Consider the following 21,179-nt stretch of genomic DNA (forward strand, 5'->3'; position numbering starts at 1 on the left):
ATGAAGCCTCGGCCTCGTACGCTGGGCGTACGAGGAGTACGTTGGGAGTACGAGGAGTGCAAGAAACCCTAATTTTGAGTGTGTTGTACCCTATTTAATCACCTTAAGTCTTTAGGGCTGACCTATTTACCATCCCCCAAACCTCCTAAAACCCTAAATCGACCCTTAAGCCTTCTTTATGGTGTTCGTGAGCTCTTGAGAAGATTTTGGTGGTTAATTTGCCCATTGTGATGGAAGTAAAGAAGATTGAATGTGCTTTGCTTGGTGAGGAGCCTATAGATCCAGAATCATCACCCTTTTTGCAATACTCTTGAGGTATCAAGTTCATACCTTGGATTGTAGATGTTTAGATCTATTTATGGCTTGATTTGTTATGTTTTTTTTATCCCTTTTTGGGTTGGTTGTTGAGTTAAGATGATTGAATGATTTATCCTTTTAAATCTGAGCTTATTGGGAGTTCCTTATGCATAAAGGTGCCAACTTTATGGGGTATTGGGTCTCATGCATGCACTAAGTCGCATATTAAGTCCTTTTCAAGCTTAAGAGCTTCATTTAGCCATGCATGAACGTAAAGTTAGCAACTTTACGTGATAAATTAGTCCAAGGAAGTCAGATCTAGGTTGTAGAGTAAAGTCTTTATGGAATAAGAGTTTAATATGGAAGTTGGTTGTATGCGAGCGTACGTTGGGTGTACAAGCAGGTGCGCTTAGCGTACAAGCCCTAACACAAGTACACTGCATGTACGAGTTGATTACGCCCCGCATACTCAGTAGAGTGGACCTCAGATCTTTTGGTCTTCGGTTTGGGCCATAGCTTGGGCTTAGATGTTTAGGGCCTTGTTTGGTCATCAAAATTTAAGTTTTTTGGGCTAAGAATGTTGTTGAACCTTAGATTAAGGCCCATGGAAGGGTTTGGGCCCAATTTTCCTTGTATGATTATTTGGTATTTGGGCCTTTTGGATTACTAGGTTTGGGCTTAAGTTTTGGTCCAAACTAGGTAAGCGGTAAATTGGTCATTTACCCTAATTATGGTCTGATGGTTATGGATTGGAATCCAATTGTTAATTGGATGTTATTTGATATTGATAGCTAAGGGATTTGTCGGATCAGCAGCCAGGGAGTTATCAGTGTGATTCAACAGTACAGGGTAAGTCTCTTCCCGGTATTACGGGTCGAAGGCACCAAGGTCGGCCCATTATCTGGATATTGTAGTATGCTAGTTGCTGTGTGATACATGTTGTGATCTGGTTGAAAAACACCCCAGGGCGGGGCCCAATATGGCACGACGGGTTGAAATATACCTCAGGGCAGGGCCCACTGTGAAATGTTCGGGTTGAAATATACCCCAGGGTGGGGCCTACTGTGATATGTCTAGGTTGAAATATACCCCAGGGCGGGGCCCATACTTGCTTTTTTGGATTGGAATGAACCCCATGGTTGGGCCCAATTGTATGATTGGTATGTGGTATGTTGGGGAACTCACTCACTAAGCTTTGTGCTTACGGTTTTCAGTTTATGTTTCAGGTACTACTGTTTTAAAAAGGAAGAGATCGAGATAATTGTAGGGCACACATCACCTTGTTCCACATTTTCTTAACTTACTCTGATATAATGTAATGATTGACACATTTTTTTATCTGGATTCTTATGATGATGTTTCTGGAATACTGGTTTTATTAATTTAAAATGAAATTTTTGGGTCTTATTTTTGGGACGTTACAGACCAAGCAGGGATGTGAGTAGGTAATTCACTCGTGGAGAATTGATATTGATGTGACATCGGCTCCGACCACCTGCTCTGAGGATGTGCTTCTATGCCTGAGACGGATCTGCGAGGTCACAACAGACAAGGTCGTTAGAGCCGCCCCAAGGACTGTACCCCGGGAGCGGGCTCCGACGGTCAAGTTAGATCATCTGGTAGATCTGAGATGGTTCTCTTTAGCTAGAGAGAACCATATTGGTGCTAGTGGTGGTGCATGGTGGCTGACGGTGACGGGTGGTGGCTGAGCCACCCGGCCAGAGTATTGTTGGATAAGGTGTCTAAGTCCATAACTATTTCTGGTATGTACTTGACCCGGTTGGCATGGTCCATTTGGGTTGCATGGCATTGCAACACTTGGATAGACTAAATGAGAGAAAATGACACTTAAGGATTATTAATATATTATAAGTATTGATCAAAGAATTAATTTGGAATTAATTAAGTGATCAAAAAGAGACTAATTAAATATATGGGGTTGATTGTGTAAATCATCCATTCTTGTATAGTGGGCTAATGATCCATGGTTTATTGAACTGGGCTAAAACCCAAAAGGTGCTCCATGGATAGTCCACGGAGGTTATAAACCCATGGATCATGGAATATGAAAACCCATGCACATTAGGGTTTACATGGAGTAACCCTACATGTGGCACACTATATAAGAAGCCCCATGGTTAGCAAAATCGGTTACTAAGTGAAGAACTAGAGGGATAGCTGATTTTGAGTGTTAGTGAACTTCTCTCAAGGTTATTCCAAGATTTGTGGTGTTGTGTGAGACATTTGAGGCATCACACTTGAGGTGCTAGGCTCACAAGGTTCTCAAGGAATTCAAGCAACAAAAGGTATGTTCTTTTACTAGTGATTTATGATTCAAGTACATCATAACATGCTAGTTAGGAAGTAAACCTTGGAAAATTATTATTTGCATGTATCTTAGAGAAAACATAGATCCAAGGTTTCTAGGGTTGTATGTACACCATAGGAGTGTTAGAATGCTCATAACCCATCAGTGGTATCAAAGCCTAGACTTGTTTTCTTGATAATTGATGCAAACTTGTTTTTTAAAACCAAAATATGCCTAGACTGGAAAACTCGATGAGTACTGGCCAAAAACTCGCCGAGTTCATGAGTCAATACATAAACTCGACGAGTTCCTTATAGAACTCAACGAGTTTTCCTTCCAGTTTGCAGTTTTTCGAGTTTGGCTGCTGGAAATGGACTAGAAACATTACCCTAAACTGTTTTGGTCTTATAGAACTTGTTTTAGATGGTGTAATGTTTATGCTAATCCATTTTCAATGGCTATTATCAAAATTTCAAGTTTTGTATGGTTTATTTATGATTCTTGAAATTGTAACTTATGAGTTTAGAAGATCATAGGAATTATTTGCAAATAGTTTGTTAGTTTAATTTTTGATCTTGATGTGTTTTAATGGAATCCATAATTTGTCATCAAGTTATGGATTACCAAAAGTCACTCTTTTAAAGGTCCATTAAAGAAACACATAAGTTACATGAAAATGAAGACACTTCATTTTAATAGATCATTAACTCATAAGTTATGAAGTTGAAAAGTTTTGAAAGTTACAAAACTTGCCCTCAAGTTTTGGAACATGTAAAGTCTCACACATTTTAGTAAACTTTTGTTCCAACCCCTAGAATTTTAAAAGTTAAAATTCAACCCTTATACTTTATAATATTATAAGTTAATAATATATATATATATATATATATATATATATATATATATATAAGAACAAGTCGTTTTACCGTTAGTAGGCCTCATTCACGAAGTCGGTCTATATGGGGGGTATAAGGTTGTTGCCTATAAAATGGCAGCTTAATGGGTGTCCACTCTCACCCACCGCTTCCTTGACTGGTGGAGGGTCGTTAGCCGAACGTGTACGACAATGACTTTAATCCTCATTAAAAGTATGATGAATGTAAAGTAACTAAATGTTTTTATAAATTCCCAATCTTAGTTACTTTAGGAAAATGTGAATAAGGTGCTAACCCATGAAATTACACTTTGCACTTTTCTTAAGTCGTTAGTGGAGCGTGCGTGGTTAACCGGCACACTAACCTGGACTTAACAAGGTAGGCAAAGGGTGGCTTAAGGTTTATCATAGATCGGTGGAGCGTGTGTGGTTAACTGGCACATCGATTGAGTGATAAACATTAAGAGTACCAAGTAATTTGCATGGTTACTTCACACCTTGTTTTGTGATCCTTGGCATCCCAGTCACAAAACTTGAAGGGCACACTCGAGATTGAAACATGCCATTGAAAAGTTCAATAAATCTCAAACAATCTACGAGTTTCAAAACCAATTAAAACCTAATAATTTATTTCGTTTTACATGGTGGAAATTTGTGAATCGTCATTCACCTACCTTCAAATATTTTATAGCTTGGATTACGACATCCCTATTCTAAGTTATAAAATATTGTGTTGGGTCCTAGCCTTAATATTACATTTGGGTGTCTTATTAATGACTATCTTTATATCTAATCTAAACCTGTCTTTCTTCTTTTTCAGATGTCTTCCAACAATGCTGCTTCTGGATCAAACCCTACCGGCTCCTTCTCTCTCATGAACCTCTGTGGAAGAGTCATCTTCGATGGTTCCAACTTTATGGATTGGATCCGGAACATCAGGATGGTCACTCGTTACGAGGACAAGGAATATGTCCTCAACAAGGAGCTTAAAGAACTTGATGAGTCGTCTGCTACTCCTGAGGAGATCGCTGAATACTGGACTCATGAGAGAGATGCCACCAAAGTGGCATGTATCATGTTGGCCACAATGATAGCCGAGCTCCAAAAGTCCTATGAGGACTATTACCCTTTTAAGATGCACCATGACTTGATGGACCTCTATACAATTAGAGTACTCGTCAAGAGCGGTATGAAATCATCTCCTCCATGATAACAACCCGGATGAAGGATGGTGAACCCATCGCGGGCCACATGCAGAAAATGCAAAGGTATGTGGATCGTTTGCTGAAACTGAATGTGAACTTCCCCGAGGAGTTGGCAATTGACATCATTTTGCACTCCTTACCTTCGTGTTATGATCAATTCCGAATGACATACCACATGAACAAGGAGGAAGTTACAGTTAACAAACTTCAAGGACTCTTGAAGACCGCCGAAAGTGGTCTTAAGGGTAAATCAGTTGTTACCACTCCTACTCCTACCGCGGCCCCTGTCTTGGCAATCGGACAAGACAAAGGAAAGAAGAGGAAGAGCCCTTCGAAGGGTACCAAGGGAAAGTCCCTAGATGGCTCCTCTTCAAGTGGAACGAAGAAAGGTTTTGTCACTCCTTCTGCCAACCCTAAAGAGGCTGAATGCTTCTATTGCCATGAAAAGTCGCACTGGAAGCGAAACTGCCCGAAGTACGTGCAAGATGTTAAGGATGGGAAAGTAAAACCCAACCATGCAGGTATATACACTATGTTGTCTAATAACTCACCCTATTCTAATTCTTGGGTCCTTGATACAGGTTGTGGTATTCACATATGTTCTGATTTGCAGGGACTAAGAAGAAGTGAGAATGTGGAGCATGGGAAGATAAACTTGATCATGGGGAATAGGAAAGTTACAACTGTCACCAAGATTGGAGTTTATTCTTTGTTGCTAAGTAGTGGGTTAACATTAGATTTGAATAAATGTTGTTGCTCGTCTGAAATGGCGAGAAATATTATTTCCTTTCATGGTTTGTACAAACAAGGTTTTACCTTTTCGTTTGATAATGAATGTGGTGGTATTAATGCTTTCTTTAATAATGTTCTTTATTTTAAAGCATTACCTTGTGATGGTGTGTATGAAACTGTGTCGGTTGTAGATAACCTAGGAAATAATGTGTTGTGTATCGATTCTTCCTCTAGCTTGGATAAAGCATCATTATGGCATTGTTGTCTTGGACATGTAAGCAAGAAACGCATAGGCCAACTCCACAAGGATGGAGTCTTGGAGTCATTTGACCTAAAGTCAGATGATAGTTGTGAATCTTGTTTACTTGGGAAAATGACAAAGTCACCCTTCACTGGTACTTGTGCTAGGGGTGAAGGTTTGTTGGATCTTGTACATACAGATGTGTGTGGACCCTTCAGAACCACCACAAGGGATGTTAACCGCTTCTATGTGACTTTTACTGATGATTATAGTAGATATGGATATGTCTACTTAATCAATCATAAGTCAGAAACCTTTGAAAAGGTCAAGGAGTTTAAACAGGAAGTGGAGAATCAGTTGGGCAGGAACATTAAGATGCTTCGATCCGATCGAGGTGGTGAGTATCTTAGTACATAGTTTCTTGACTATCTTAAGGAATGTGGGATTGACTCACAATTGACATCTCCCAGGACACCGCAGTTGAATGGTGTGGTTGGCAGGCGTAATCGGACCTTGTTGGATATGGTTCGTTCCATGATGAGTCGAGCTTCGCTACCAATCTCATTTTGGGGGTATTCCTTAGAGACAGCCGCCCATATCCTTAATCTATTCCCTACCAAAAAGGTTGCCAAAACACCTAATGAGATGTGGACTGGAAAAGTTCCCAATCTAGACCACATCATGATATGGGGTTGCGAGGCTTTCGTGAGGCGCGAGACTCACGATAAGCTCGAACCTCGAAGTGAGAGGTGTATTTTCATCGGCTACCCACAGAAATCCTTTGGTTACCTCTTCTATAGACCCAGTGATAATGTGGTCTTTGTAGCAAGGAGGGGAGTCTTTCGTTAGAGAGAGTTCATAAGCCAAGGAAACAGTGGGAGGCAAATTGACCTTGAAGAAATTTAAGAGTCAAGTGGTGAAGGAACCTCAAACCCTAGCAATCAACCTGAGGAGGAAACTCCTGTTGATCCGACTGATGAATCTCTACCTATGAGGCATTCCACGAGAGTTAGGAATGCACCTGAGCATTACTAGGGTTTCCATATTACTAAGGAAGGTGATACACTTATCAGTGACAACACACTGGTAAGTCTGGATGAACCTAACAGCTACACGGAAGCCATGGCAGGCCCTGAGGATGCTAAATGGAAAGAGGCTATGGACAGCGAGATACAGTCCATGTATGACAATCAAGTTTGGAACTTGGTTGACAATGTACCAGGTCGTAAGACAGTCGGGTGCAAATGGATCTTCAAGAAGAAGACCGACATGATGGTAATGTACACACTTATAAGGCGCGATTGGTTGCAAAGGGCTTTTCTCAAACTCCGGGAGTTGATTATGATGAGACCTTTTCACCAGTAGCGTAGATTAAGTCTATTAGGGTTATGCTAGCCATTGCTGCATTTCATGACTATGAAATATGGCAAATGGATGTCAAAACCGCCTTCCTTAATGGAAAGTTGGCTGAAGATGTTTACATGAGTCAGCCAGAGGGTTTTGTTAGCGCAGAGTACCCTAATAGAGTGTGTAAGCTTGAGAAATCCATCTATGGATTGAAACAAGCACCTCGCAAATGGAATCTTTGTTTCGATGAGAAAGTCAAAGAGTTTGGCTTCTCGAGGAGCGAAGATGAGTCATGTGTATATGTCAAGGCTAGTGGGAATATAGTTAGCTTTTTGGTATTGTATGTGGATGACATACTACTCATAGGAAATGACATCCCAACTCTGCAGGAGGTGAAGTCCTGGCTTGGGAAGTGTTTCGCTATGAAGGACTTTGGAGAAGCTGCCTATATCCTAGGGATAAGGATTTTGAGAGACAGGAGTAAGAGACAAATTGGACTTAGTCAGAGTACCTACTTGGATAAGGTGTTGAATAGGTTCAACATGCAGAATTCCAAGAAATTAGAGTTACCGATCCAGAGTAACGCCAGATTGAGTAAGACTCAGAGCCCGAGTACAGAGGCTGAGATAGCTGAGATGAGTCGAGTACCATATGCTTTCGCTGTAGGCTCGATCATGTATGCTATGACTTGTACTCGTCCTGATGTTGCCTTTGCATTGAGCATGGTCAGCAGATATCAGGGGAACCCTGGCAAGGCTCACTGAACTGTGGTAAAGAACATTCTCAAGTACCTGCGGAGGACTAAGGACTGGGTCCTTACCCTCGGTGTGAGTGATGAATTGAGAGTAGTAGGGTATAGTGATGCTAGCTTTCAGACTGATAGGGATAATTTCCGCTCTCAGTCAGGCTGGGTCTTTTCCTTAAACGGAGGAGCAATTACTTGGAAAAGTTCCAAGCAGGAGACGGTGGCTGATTCAACTTGCGAATCAGAGTATATAGCAGCAAGCGAGGCAACAAAGGAGGCAATATGGCTAAAGAACTTCATTGGAGACCTTGGAGTTGTACCAGCTATAAAGGAGCCTATGGAGATTTTCTGTGACAGTGAAAGTGCAGTTGCCTTAGCCAAAGAACCAAGGGATCACGGAAGATCCAGACACATCGACAGAAAATACCATTTCATCAGACATCGAATAGAAGAAGGACTCCTTGTGGCAAAGAGGGTATCATCGGATGAGAACCCATCAGATCCCCTCACAAAGGGACTGAGTAGGGTTAAGCATCTTCAGCATGCGAGGCGCATAGGGCTAAATGATGATATTAGTTTTGGAAATTAGATAGCTTTGAAATTTGTAAAGTGTAATTGACATTTGATGATAAATAAAAGTTGTTGTTTATTTATAAGTAAAGTGTTGCTATCTTCTGTCAATCGTTTACTATCATTTCATTTTGCATGTTTTGACTTCCAGAATAATTATGAAATGGTATATCATATTATTCAAACTCTCCACAGTCGGTCATATGTTGGAAGTAGATATGAATCAATACTGTCATGAGTTGGCTTGTAGATGTCTAAGATGTTGGACATAGCAAGAGTTGCTACAACACTCATGAATGCTCATAAGTTCTGAGTATCGGATTCAACCCACGCTCACTTGTATCACTTAATGTAATTTATATCGAGTGATCGTGAGACGGTAATATCATATAAGTCTTCAAACCTAGAGATATGAGTTGTTGACTATGAGTTGGTTATACATTGATTGTACGAAAACGCATTGGTAAATCGATGTTATAAAACGTGCCTTTGTGTATAATTCAACAAGTAGTAGAACAAGCATATGAGTCGAAGTTTATTTGTTCCTTCTTGGATTAGAAGCGATATCTGGGCCCATCGATGATTTTGTGTTGACCCATGTACCGGGCCCGGTCAGAACTAAATTGATGTGTGCGATTAAGTTCTATGTCAAACAAATCGGAAATCGGGAAACAAACTGCTGGACAATAAGTAAGACACTGATCCATGTATTTGTCCAGCTAATATCTAGAACAGAGGATTATATGATCACTTATCTTAAATGGCGTATCATCATCATCTCAGTTCCGCGAGACCTTGAAAGAGCTACGATTGTTGATCGGTTCTTGGAGTCATATTTGCAGTTATAGTTATTAGACTTATCCAAGTGGGAGACTGTTGGATAAGGTGTCTAAGTCCATAACTATTTCTGGTATGTACTTGACCCGGTTGGCATGGTCCATTTGGGTTGCATGGCATTGCAACACTTGGATAGACTAAATGAGAGAAAAGGACACTTAAGGATTATTAATATATTATAAGTATTGATCAAAGAATTAATTTGGAATTAATTAAGTGATCAAAAATAGACTAATTAAATATATGGGGTTGATTGTGTAAATCATCCATTATTGTATAGTGGGCTAATGATCCATGGTTTATTGAATTGAGCTAGGAGATACTTGCAGCACGAATGTTTAGGATTTTTGTCTTATGTTGTTGATACTCGGACCGAGGAGAGGAAGTCTATCGAGGACGTACCTATTGTTCGGGATTTTCCTGATGTATTTCCCGAGGATTTCTAGGAGTGCCTCATGAGAAGCAGGTGGAGTTTTGGATTGACCTAGTCCCAGGTGCAGCTCTGATAGCTAAGGCACCATATTGTCTTGCACCTCCTGAGATGGAAGAGTTATCCACACAAAATCCGGAGCTGTTGGACAAGGGATTCATCAGGTCGAGTAGTTCTCCATGGGGAGCTCCTATTTTTCTTGTGAAGAAAAAGGACAGGTCTCATCGGTTGTGTATCGACTATAGGGACCTGAATAAGCCGACGATGAAGAACCTTCATCCACTCCACAGATCAATGATTTATTTGATCAGATTCAGAGCACATCTTGGTTTTCCAAGATTGATTTGTGATCGGATATCACCAGATGAGGGTCAGAGATGAGGATGTTCAGAGGACGGCCTTTAGGACTTGCTATGGGCATTATGAGATTATGGTGATGCCTTTTGGGTTCAACAACACACCGATAATGTTCATGGACCTCATGAACCGGGTTTGCAGAATGATGTTGAATTGATCGGTGATTGTGTTTGTTGATGATATCTTGGTCTATACTAGGACCAAAGAGCAACACACACATCATTTGAGGGAAGTTCTTGAGACTTTGATTGAGTTGCTTTATGGGAAAAAGTGCAGGACCCCGATTATTTTGGGTGAGTTTTGTCAGTGAGTGATAGGAAGCACTGAGGTAGTGCTCAAGACTACGGATTTGATACAAAATGTACATGGTAGACTGCAGACCTATCAGAGCAGACAAAAGAGTTATGTTGACCGACACCATTTCGATCTCGAGTTTCAGGTTGGGGATTTCATGCTTGTAAAGGTATCACCATGGAAAGGTGTTATATGGTTCCAAAAGCGATGCAAGTTGGACTCGAGATACATCGGTCCTTTCAGGGTTATTGCACGGGTGGTCAAGGTTGATTTTCGGTTGGATCTTCTTGCGGAGCTTAGTCATATCGACAACACCTTTCATGTTTCTCAGTTGCAGAAGTGTTTAGCTGATGATTCCATAACGGTACCCTTGGATGACATTCAGGTTGATGAACGCCTGAATTATATAGAGCAACCGGTTACCATTATCGACAGGAAGACGAAGACCGATTACCAAAAAAATAAGAAAAAATGAGAGTTAGATCAACAATGAACATAGTCTTAAGGAATATAAACTAATAAAGGAAACCCTCGACCAAAGTGCATGAGTTGGTTCGTTAATGTTAACCGATTGTACCAATATTTGTTTGTAAACTTTGGAACTAGTGTTGGAGGAATGAGCCCAACCGACTACTTAAAGGGGAATTTTAGAAACAGGTTTGAAAAGGGATTATTTTTGTTGTCAAAGTAAATTATCTATAACAATGTTTAATTTTGAAATATTTTTCAGGTAAGCACTTTTTAACACAAAAGCATACATTTCTTTTTATTTTGAACTTTAATTTGACCACATACTATGTTGAGAATAACTATGGAAGTTTTTTATTTTGTCGATTCTTTCTCAAGACTATAGGTAGGATTGATTGGTTGTTTTTGTATCACATTTAATACTTATTAGTACTAAATTAACTACAAAATGCCCAAGTATTCTTAAGAATAGCTCTATATTGATGTGCTTTTTTTAAAATTTGTGTAGGTGCAAAAAAACGATGAAAAGATAACAAAATGTAAATTTATAAAAGTTACGGGTAAAAATCGAAATACGAAGTTAAGACTTGAGAAAAACGTCATTTTCAAGACTCATACTCTAATATTATTTGGAATTTGATAAAAAAACATTTAAATTCCAAATATAAATTGAAAAAACAAATGCAATAAACCAAGGCTCAAGGGTGTCATTATGTGTGGTCACAAATGTTAAGAAGCATGGAAGTTTACTCGGATGCATTTACCAACATCATTAAACAAAAGAAATGTAAATGTCAAAGATATGTGGAGGGGAACTATTGTCAACATATTAACTGTCTACACAACTACATATACATACAAACACAAGAAAAGAAGAATGCAAGACCTCTGCTCTCTCATTTCATTTTGTCTGTAACAAATAAGAATTACAACAAACAAGAATCTTCGATGTTCAGCTTGTCCTTATATTTCTCCTTCATGGAAAAGACCACCAACTTCCATTGAACCCAACCCTTCAATTCCTATTAATTATGACTATAAACGATTAAAAAGAAATGCATGCATAGGTGTAAACATGAAACTGAAAAAACATGCAAATTCGGAGAGTTTTAAGCAAGTCATAATCCTCAATACAAAGCATGCATTAGAATCATCAACCTTATTATCAACAAGGACCACAAGACCCAAATCAAAGAACCAAGACTTTTAATACCTTGTTAATGCAAGTTGGTGACCTTTTTTTGATCGAGTATTAAAAAGCTTCCACGCTCTCCACCACCATTAGATTATCAAACTATAAATCAGATTCCAATGTTTCCGACTTGACATATGATAAACTACTTCGATATTCAAAAAATATACTTAATATGGTAAGGCACTTAAAATCTTTTTATGAGACCAAAAAATGATGAAGCCACTAAAGATTTTGTCAAAACATATTCATGTATGTAAAAACCATTACATGTTATTCATTGGAAAATTCCTTAATAGGAATCCTTGACTAGTATGTAATGAAAATATATAAAAGAAAAGAGGGAATAAGATACCTCATTTGGTCATAACCTACATGCTGACTGGAGTGAGACTTCATAGATTGTTTTATTCAAAGGTAACGGCCTTACATGTGACTTGGCACACCTATAAACCAAGACAACTATAAAGTATGAGACATCCTAGACTCCCAGTGATGGTCTACCCCGTCCTTTGCTGAGTATGCGTGATGATAATAGTAAACATACTTATTTTATAGATGTATTATGTTTTTATATAAGAAAATAAAATATGTTGCTATTATGTACACACAAAAAAGTAAAGTATATTGCCATTATAGATCATACTTAAAGTATGTTGCTAATAAGGGTAAGTATAAAAATACATGTTCTATATTGGTAATATAAGAATTAAAGTATGATGCTATTATGGATTAAAAAAATCAAGTATGTTGCTATTATGGATAAAAAAGAAAAGTATATTGTTATTATCAATAAAAATTAATGTATGATGTTATTATAGACAAACATGTATTTATATAATGTATATTTGTAAAAAGAAAAAAAAATGTTGCTATTATAAATAAAAAAATATGAAGCTATTATGTATAAAAAATAAAGTACATTGCTATTATTGGATAAAAAAAGTTGTTATTATGGATAAAATGATAATATATATAGTTTGTTTAGTAATTATATATATTTGTTTTAACATTTTTTTTAGATAAAAGCGTTGTGGACACAAATGAAAAACATACAAAAGAAAAGAGAATTACAATGAAGAACACAAGAAGAGATGCAACAAAGGCAAGCCAACTTGAACAATGAATGAGTTTATTAGATAATATGGTAATCCTCGTGATAATTGGGAAGGACGCATGTGATTTATTTTTGTAGATTCGTCTTAATTTATTTTTGTAGATTCGTCTTACTGTTGATTATGTTTTGGCTAGACAATAATATTTAGTAATACTAGTTCATTTTTATCATTGAAAGTGCTCGACAAACTAACTAATTGTCGAAACATTTAATTATATAGAAGTGTTCGGTAAAATTAGTTTCTAACTTTTAAATATATAAAAATGGAAAAAAAACTAAAAGTTTCTAAAATCTTTTATCTTATGAGTTTTATGAGTTTTTTTGTTTAAAATAAAAACTAAAAGTTGTTTTGACAAACAAAGTTTTTTTTTATAAGTTTTTCCTAAAAAAGTAAAAGGTAAAAAAAATTAAATCTTTTAAAAACTCTCTGCCTACATTTTATATTCATACATGCTTTGTATTGGTTCCTATGTAAGTGTTGTCATCGATTTATGACTTATTTTGTAACTTTCATATGTGTTTAAACACATGGGACTACTATACATTCACACTGAGATATAAGTTTGTTGTATCAATGACGTACTTAAGAAGATTAGTTATTTAGCTAAATTGGTGCTCTATATTTTATTTTATAAGTGCAATGATACAAAAAGGGACTTGACAACTTCGAGGGCCCAATTCCAAAAACGGTAAATATCATGGTCCCATTTGCCAATTAATACAAAAATGTGATTCCAATTCCAAGAATAAAAAAATCTATCAAACATTGTACAAATGCACACTAGCACATATAAAGTTGCAAATTTCCTCCCCATGGTTGGCGATTTCTTTCGATGCTACAGTTTAATTGCTTTTAAAATTGTGTATTTTTTTTTTCTAATTAGATATCGATTTGTTCACATCAAACTTCAAAAAGAACTATTTTATTTTTTTTAATTATTTTAGGTATTTAAAATTAAGAAAATAACTCAACTCCACCCCATCTTTCCTCTCTCTCTCACACACACACAAACACACACAATCACGATACAACGTCTGTCGCTACTCCCTCAAACGACTCTCATCGGTAGCATGCAAAAAATAAAATTGTGTTCAGCTTCCATGGTATATGAGTATTCAAATAAAGGTAAAAGACAAATTTTAATTCCAAATCAAAAGAAATAATAATACATTTCATCGTTTAACAAAAAATTATACAAATTATACGAATGCACACTAACATATATTTTTAATAGAAAATTTAAGTTTTGGTCCACAATGTTTCCTATTACTTTTAGTACATTTCAATGACATAAAATTGTTGATTTAGTCTTTTTTTCATCTAATTTAGTTTTTGGTTTTGTTGGCCCAAAGCCAAGGCCCAATCCAACTGCCCAAAAGGTCCAAATTCCAAAATAATCACCCAAAGCACAAATATGGCCCAAGTCCTTTCGTGGGCCTTCAACCAAGTGAACCCAAAATAAAAGCATCAACCCAAAATAGACCTGATGGCCCAACAAGGCCCTAATCACCTAGAGTCCAAACATGGCCCAAAGCCGAGAAGCCCAAACTTCTGAAGCCCATCTGCTGAGTACGTTGGGTGTACTTAGCTCGTACGCTTAGCGTACATGCTCTAGGGCTAGTATGCACATCGTACTAGCTTGTATTCCCAACGTACTCCCCAGTTGGCCAATCCTCATCAAAAGTGCTTAATCCATTCAGCCCCTACCCCATACTCTCAGATCTTGACCCAAAAGATGACTTATCACGTAAAGTTGGCAACTTTACGTTCATGCATGGCTTAATGGGGCTCTAGAGCTCAAAAGAGCTTAAAAAATTACTTAACACATGCATGAGTCCACAAACACCATAAAATTTGCATCTTTATGCTTGAGGAACCCTTAATATGTCCAGATCTAAAAGGCTAAACTCCGTAAACGATCTTAGCTCACAAGAACCAACCAAAATGGACCAAAATAGCCAAAAACAAGCCAATGAATAGAAATGAGTTGACAACCTATGGACTTTATACCTCAAAAGCCATGAAATGGAGCTGCTAAAGCTGGATCTCTAAGCTCCTCTCCAAAGGATGAGTCTTCAATATTCTCCTTTCTCTTCAAGATGCACAAAACACACTAAAAAAATGCTTCCCAAGAGCTCAAAAGCACCACACAAAGGCTAAGGGACGAAATTAGAGTTTGAGGATGTGGAGGCTGGTCTAAAATGTCCAAGATGTGGGTTAATGTTGATTAAATAGGGCATAAACCCTAAAAATTAGGGTTTGCCCCTGGTCATCGTACGCCCAGCGTAACCCACGTACGCCCAACGTACGTGGTCGATGCCCACGATCAGACTTCAGCTAGTACGCCAAGCGTACTCTATAGTACGCCCCGCATACTAGCCAAAAAGGACCAAAATTGCAATGCTTTAAATAAGAAGGGTTAAATATGAACATACCAAATTCAAGTGTTACATAATTACATGCTTTATGGGAATTTTGACTTTAACTAAGGGAATATGCTATGAGCTTCTCTAGCTATTTTGCCAACTAAGAAAGTCTAGATGATTTAAGCTTTTAGATCATTACAGCCAAAGTATATTAAACCATAAGTCTTTCGCGATAATGTCTAATGATAATTAACTAAGCCTCTATTTGATGAAAGCCAAAATCAACCATCTTTATCTCATTAATTTATATCAAGCTCTTTTTCTATTTTAATTGTAATTTCCAAGTTTTAGTATAATTTAGGTTTCTTAAAAGAATCAAAAGACTAACACCCCTATTTTTATTTTTATTGTTATTTTACGATTACTTTTACAAACAGATTTTATCGAATTACAAATTGAACCAATCTTTGTAGATTCGATCCCCTTGCCATTATACAATATCTGGTGTGCAATTTCTAGGGTTATTTATTTGTTTACCTCGGCAACCACCAGTTTAGTAAATTGAATTTTGATGATTTTATTGATAAAAGTTAGGTACATTACATTTGTTGATAGATAAATATACAATGTCGATATCGCTGACAAAATTGTTGGTGGATATGGTAAATACGAAAGTTTAGAAAGTCAAGAGGATGAAAATGATATTTTACAAAGTTCAAAGTCGAGTGGGTCAAAATGACATTTGACAGAGTCTGAGGGGTGGTAACTATAGGAAAACATATTATATAAGTTACATAGGTCGAAAATGAAACTTTAGAAAATGGTAGGGTGAAATCTACATTTTAGAAATTTCTAAGGCGAGGAACCGGAAATGACATTTTACAAAATAAAGGTTGGAAAGTGTCATCTCACAAATTTGAAGGGTGACAAGTTTTGATGGAAACATCCACCAAGGGTCGGTACCACTTACTAACTCTAATTTATATAGTTGCATGCAAATTTTTATATGTGAAGAAACTTATACGTAGAAAACTTACATAATATAAGAATGAAAATGCACCCAAAATTTACGTCTAAATGTAAAGAAACTCGATTTTATACTGACACGTACATAAAAAAAAGTAAGGAAAGTTCTAAATTTACGTCGAAATGTTGACCACTTTGAATTGATATCAATACATATATAAAAATAAGCACGTAATTTTTTTTATTACATATAAGTTAACGAACGAAAGTTATTAAGGAAAATCAAATTATATATATGCGGACAATGATAAAAACGAAAGTTTTTAGTTAAAAAATAGAAAAATTGTTGAAATTGCCAAATAATGTAAGGTAGGGACAAAAAAGAAAAAAAGAAAAATTGCCAAGTAAGTAAGGACCAAAAAAGAAAAAAATTATAGGGACTGAAATCGAAAATTGTTATAGAAATCATATCACCTGTCAAAATCAGAGGAAGGGAGAAGTATGGAGGGACTGTAGGTGGGTCAATCAACGTTTGGATGAACATAATTTTCGAATGGATAACTAAATGAGCGGTGATGGTCTTTTATCGCAATACAGGTGGTGGTAGTTGATGATAGTTGTCACCCTTCTGCACCACCGACGTTCATCTCCATTAACTTTGTTTAGAGGAAGAGATAAGATGCTTCCAAGATAAAAGATAAGATAAAAGATTTAGAGGAAGAGATAAGATGCTTCCAAGAAATAAACAAGCCCGAACCAGAAACCCCATACCAAGACTCTCAAAATCCTTACTCGAATGAACAATTCCCACCCTTAGAAACCCAGAAGTCAGCCAAAGTGTTCATCGAAACAGAAGTCCACCATTCAATGAATACAGTTGAAGAACCCAAAGTACGAAAGGTGACAAACAAACTATACAATGTCACCGTTGAATTCGAAATCCAAGGCGTCCAGATGTTCAAAGTAAATGCTATTTTAGATACTGGTGCAACCGCTTAGAATAAACACACTTATTTATACACCTTATTTTCTTCATTGAAATCAGCAATTTTCTTAATTATGTGTGGTTGGAGTTTAAGCTTCTGCCTTCCAACGACTGCTCCGAGGAAATCTATTTCTGTTACTGCAATCTTCATTTTTGTTGGAGAGAGGACGAGGCCAAATTCTTAAAAATATAATAAAAATATTTACCAGGAAAGTATTTTTATTCTAAGAACAAAGACTAAATCTTAGAATATTCAAACATATTTATTAAAACTTACTTGAAAAAAAGGTTTAAGAACTTCCAACTTATATTTCACACAATATGATTCTTACAAGGGAGATAGAGAGAGAAGTGTATATGCTTTTCGATGCCTCTCTATCGGAAAATAAACACACTTATTTATACAAGATTTTAAGTGGACAACTCAATTATAGAGAAAACCCACGATAAGGTAGCTGGTCCACCTATTATTCAAACTTATTCACAGCTGGCTTCAATAATTCTCATGACTGCTGTGAGGTGGGGCAGGTTTCTAGAGAAAATTTGACAAACCAGGCAAAGTAGGATAATAATTTAAACAAACAGACAAACAGTTGTAAAGTGGTCCGAACACGTTGCTTTTTAGAGTCGACAGTATCTGGCTCCACGTATATTGGTTCTCTTCGAAAGAAGGCCTAGTGTATGGAGTATAGCGTCATCCCATCCGTCATCTTCAAGAATGTAACTGGTACAGTTACATTCTTCCTCTTTGTTATTGTCTCCTGTGGAATCGTCATCCCTTACGTATCCGAGGCCCGTACGATAATATTTGTGAGTTTCATATGGGCCTAGTTTTTTATTCGTGTCTTGTGATTCACCAGTCCAGTCTCCTTTAGGCTTGTATGCATGGACCGGGTTGTTTCTGAAAATGGGTTTTTCCTCTTCTTCAGTTATGCAGTTGATTGACAGGGAATTGTTAGGCCGTTGGGCTCTTTTTGCCTTATCTATGATTTCTTTTCCTTGGGCTTTGGTTTGGCTTTGGGCTTCAACTTTATTAGCCCATATTGAGTATGTTCCAAAACGTGCTCCATACCATTCCCATCTTCCGCTATCGTCATGGGTTTCTGCTTCATACCATTGGGTTTTACAATTTTTCTCCTTTTTATGGGCTTCATGAAATTGGGCCAGATTCATGTTTGCCATGCTTTGTGGTTTTAAGGTTGAAGGACTTTCTTGAGTAAATCTTTGGGCTAAAGGGTAAGTAACTTCCTGCGGTTGGTCCTTGGTTTTGATTATGGGTTTTGGTAGTAACTTCAATTCTTCCAAAAGGCTTTGCATTTGCTTGAGTTCCTCCATCCTTTGGTCTTTACTAATTCTCTTATCCTGGATTGCTTCTTCGGCTACTTTCATTATCATCTTGGCCTCTGGCTGCTTCTCGTGATCCTGCAAACAAAAGGTTACCATTCGTGATAAGGAGTCTGCTAAAACATTTTGTTTCCCATCAATATGTTCGATATTGATTTGGACTCCAGTTCCTGTAACTGCATCTGTAAACTTTAACCACCGGACTCTTGAGGCTTTGTTGGAATTAGTTTTGTTGTAAAAACTAATTATTGCCTGGCAATCAGTTCTGAGGGTTATTTCCTTCTTGTCTAAGTAATGGATCTTCAATTTCTCCAGTGTGTTTATGCAGGCATTGATTTCAGCATCAATGGTGGATTGTATAGTTTTAAACCTCCCGCTGGTATAGGCGCAAACTTGTTCTTGAGACTTTGGGTCTCCTTTCTTGTTCTTCCACTTGCAAATTCCTCCCCATCCTTCCATGCATCCATCCGTTTCTAGGATTAAATAGGCTTCTTTTGGTGGGATTTGAAGGTCTGGTAACTCTTGAACCTGCCTCTTTATCTTCTTTATCAGTTCGTAATCTGAAGGTTTGAGCCTTTTGTCTCCATGCAGGCTTGTTTTTTCATATAGGGGTCCAAGTAAGATACCAAGCTTTGGGATATATCCTCTTGCGTAATTAAGAATTCCTAAGAATGATCGTAGGCCTGCTTTTGTCTTCATATTTTCTTCATTGAAATCAGCAATTTTCTTAATTATGTGTGGTTGGAGTTTAAGCTTCTGCCTTCCAACGACTGCTCCGAGGAAATCTGTTTCTGTTACTGCAATCTTCATTTTTGTTGGAGAGAGGACGAGGCCAAATTCTTTGCACTTTTGAACCAATATCCTTAAATGGTGTTTATGTTGCTCTTCGTTTTCTGAGAAGACCAAAATGTCGTCAATGTAAACTGCGATAAAATTTTCTGTTCCTCTAAAACATCGATCCATTTTTCGTTGGAAGATTGCTGGGGCATTTTTTAGCCCAAATGGCATAACTAGCCATTCATATAATCCTCCTGGTACCAGAAAAGCAGTCCATGGTATGGATGCTTCTTCCATTGCTACTTGATGGAATCCTGATTTTAAATCAAATTTGGAATAAATCTTGGATCTCCCGATTCTGTGTAGCAACGTGTTAATACCTGGCAGAGAGTATTGATCTTTGTACGTATTGTCATTCAATGTTCGATAATTGAAGACCATACGTTCCTTTCCTTTTATCTCTTCACCAGTTTTGGTGTCGATTGTTGTGCCTGAGTTGACTAACATGGCCATGGTCCTGTGTCTACTTGAACTGTGTCTTATAACTCCTAATTGTAGTAGAGCATCAATGTGCCTTTTGAAGGCGTCTTCCATGGCCGGTGTCACGTGCTTGAGAGGCTTGTCTTGTATTGTGATATCAGGGTTGATGATATCAATTTTGCACAACTCTCCATTCTTTCGCCAGTGTTTCAACGGTTCTTCACCAATATAGCCTTGTTTCTTAAGCTCTTGGATGACTGGGTTGAAATCTTTTGAGAGATTTAGACTAATCTCTGGTATAGCAGGTGAAGTTACATATGCTTCCTGTAACATTTGATGAGCTTCATCGTCGTACCAGTCCCATCCTTGAACTTCTTCGACTGCAGCAACCTCTGCCTGGGGGAAAGATCTTATTTTTGTAACCCTTTTGTACAAGGTTATTTCGTCCCCTTCAATTCGAATTCCTCCATTCATGGCTCTTGTGAAATTCGTTCCGATGAGCATTTGTATCCCATCACTTATGCTCATATCAAGAACATAGATCAGAGGCATTCTGAATTTATTACCTTCAATCACAAAGTAGCCAGGTTTAATTTTGTGATCTGCAGGTTGCCGTGAGTTAACAGCATTGAAATAAACAGTTCGTTCAAGTGGTTCTACGGCTTCTTGTGGTATGACTGCCTTGCTTACACAGCAAGCGGTTGCACCAGTATCTAAAATAGCATTTACTTTGAACATCTGGACGCCTTGGATTTCGAATTCAACGGTGACATTGTATAGTTTGTTTGTCACCTTTCGTACTTTGGGTTCTTCAACTGTATTCATTGAATGGTGGACTTCTGTTTCGATGAACACTTTGGCTGACTTCTGGGTTTCTAAGGGTGGGAATTGTTCATTCGAGTAAGGATTTTGAGAGTCTTGGTATGGGGTTTCTGGTTCGGGCGTGTTTATTTCTTGGAAGCATCTTATCTCTTCCTCTAAATCTTTTATCTTTTCTCTTGCCATTCTAAGCTGATCTTTAAGAATATGAACATCCATAATTCTATTATGTAGCTGATGTTCATAGTCTTTCTGCATGTTTGCTATTTCAACTCTTTGCTCCATTAGAGTTTCCTTTAAGCTTCGTATTTCATTTTGCAGTTTTAGAGTGTCAATGTCTCTATTTAAGAGCGCATGCCCTTCAGTCCTGAGTCTTTCTGCATATTCCTTGGCTTGATCTTGGAGGGCTTGTTTGAAATTCTTGTCT

This window comes from Lactuca virosa, chromosome 8 (genome assembly GCF_052849685.1).
Source record: "Lactuca virosa cultivar CGN04683 chromosome 8, Lactuca_virosa_CGN04683_v6, whole genome shotgun sequence".
Lineage (NCBI taxonomy): Eukaryota > Viridiplantae > Streptophyta > Magnoliopsida > Asterales > Asteraceae > Lactuca > Lactuca virosa.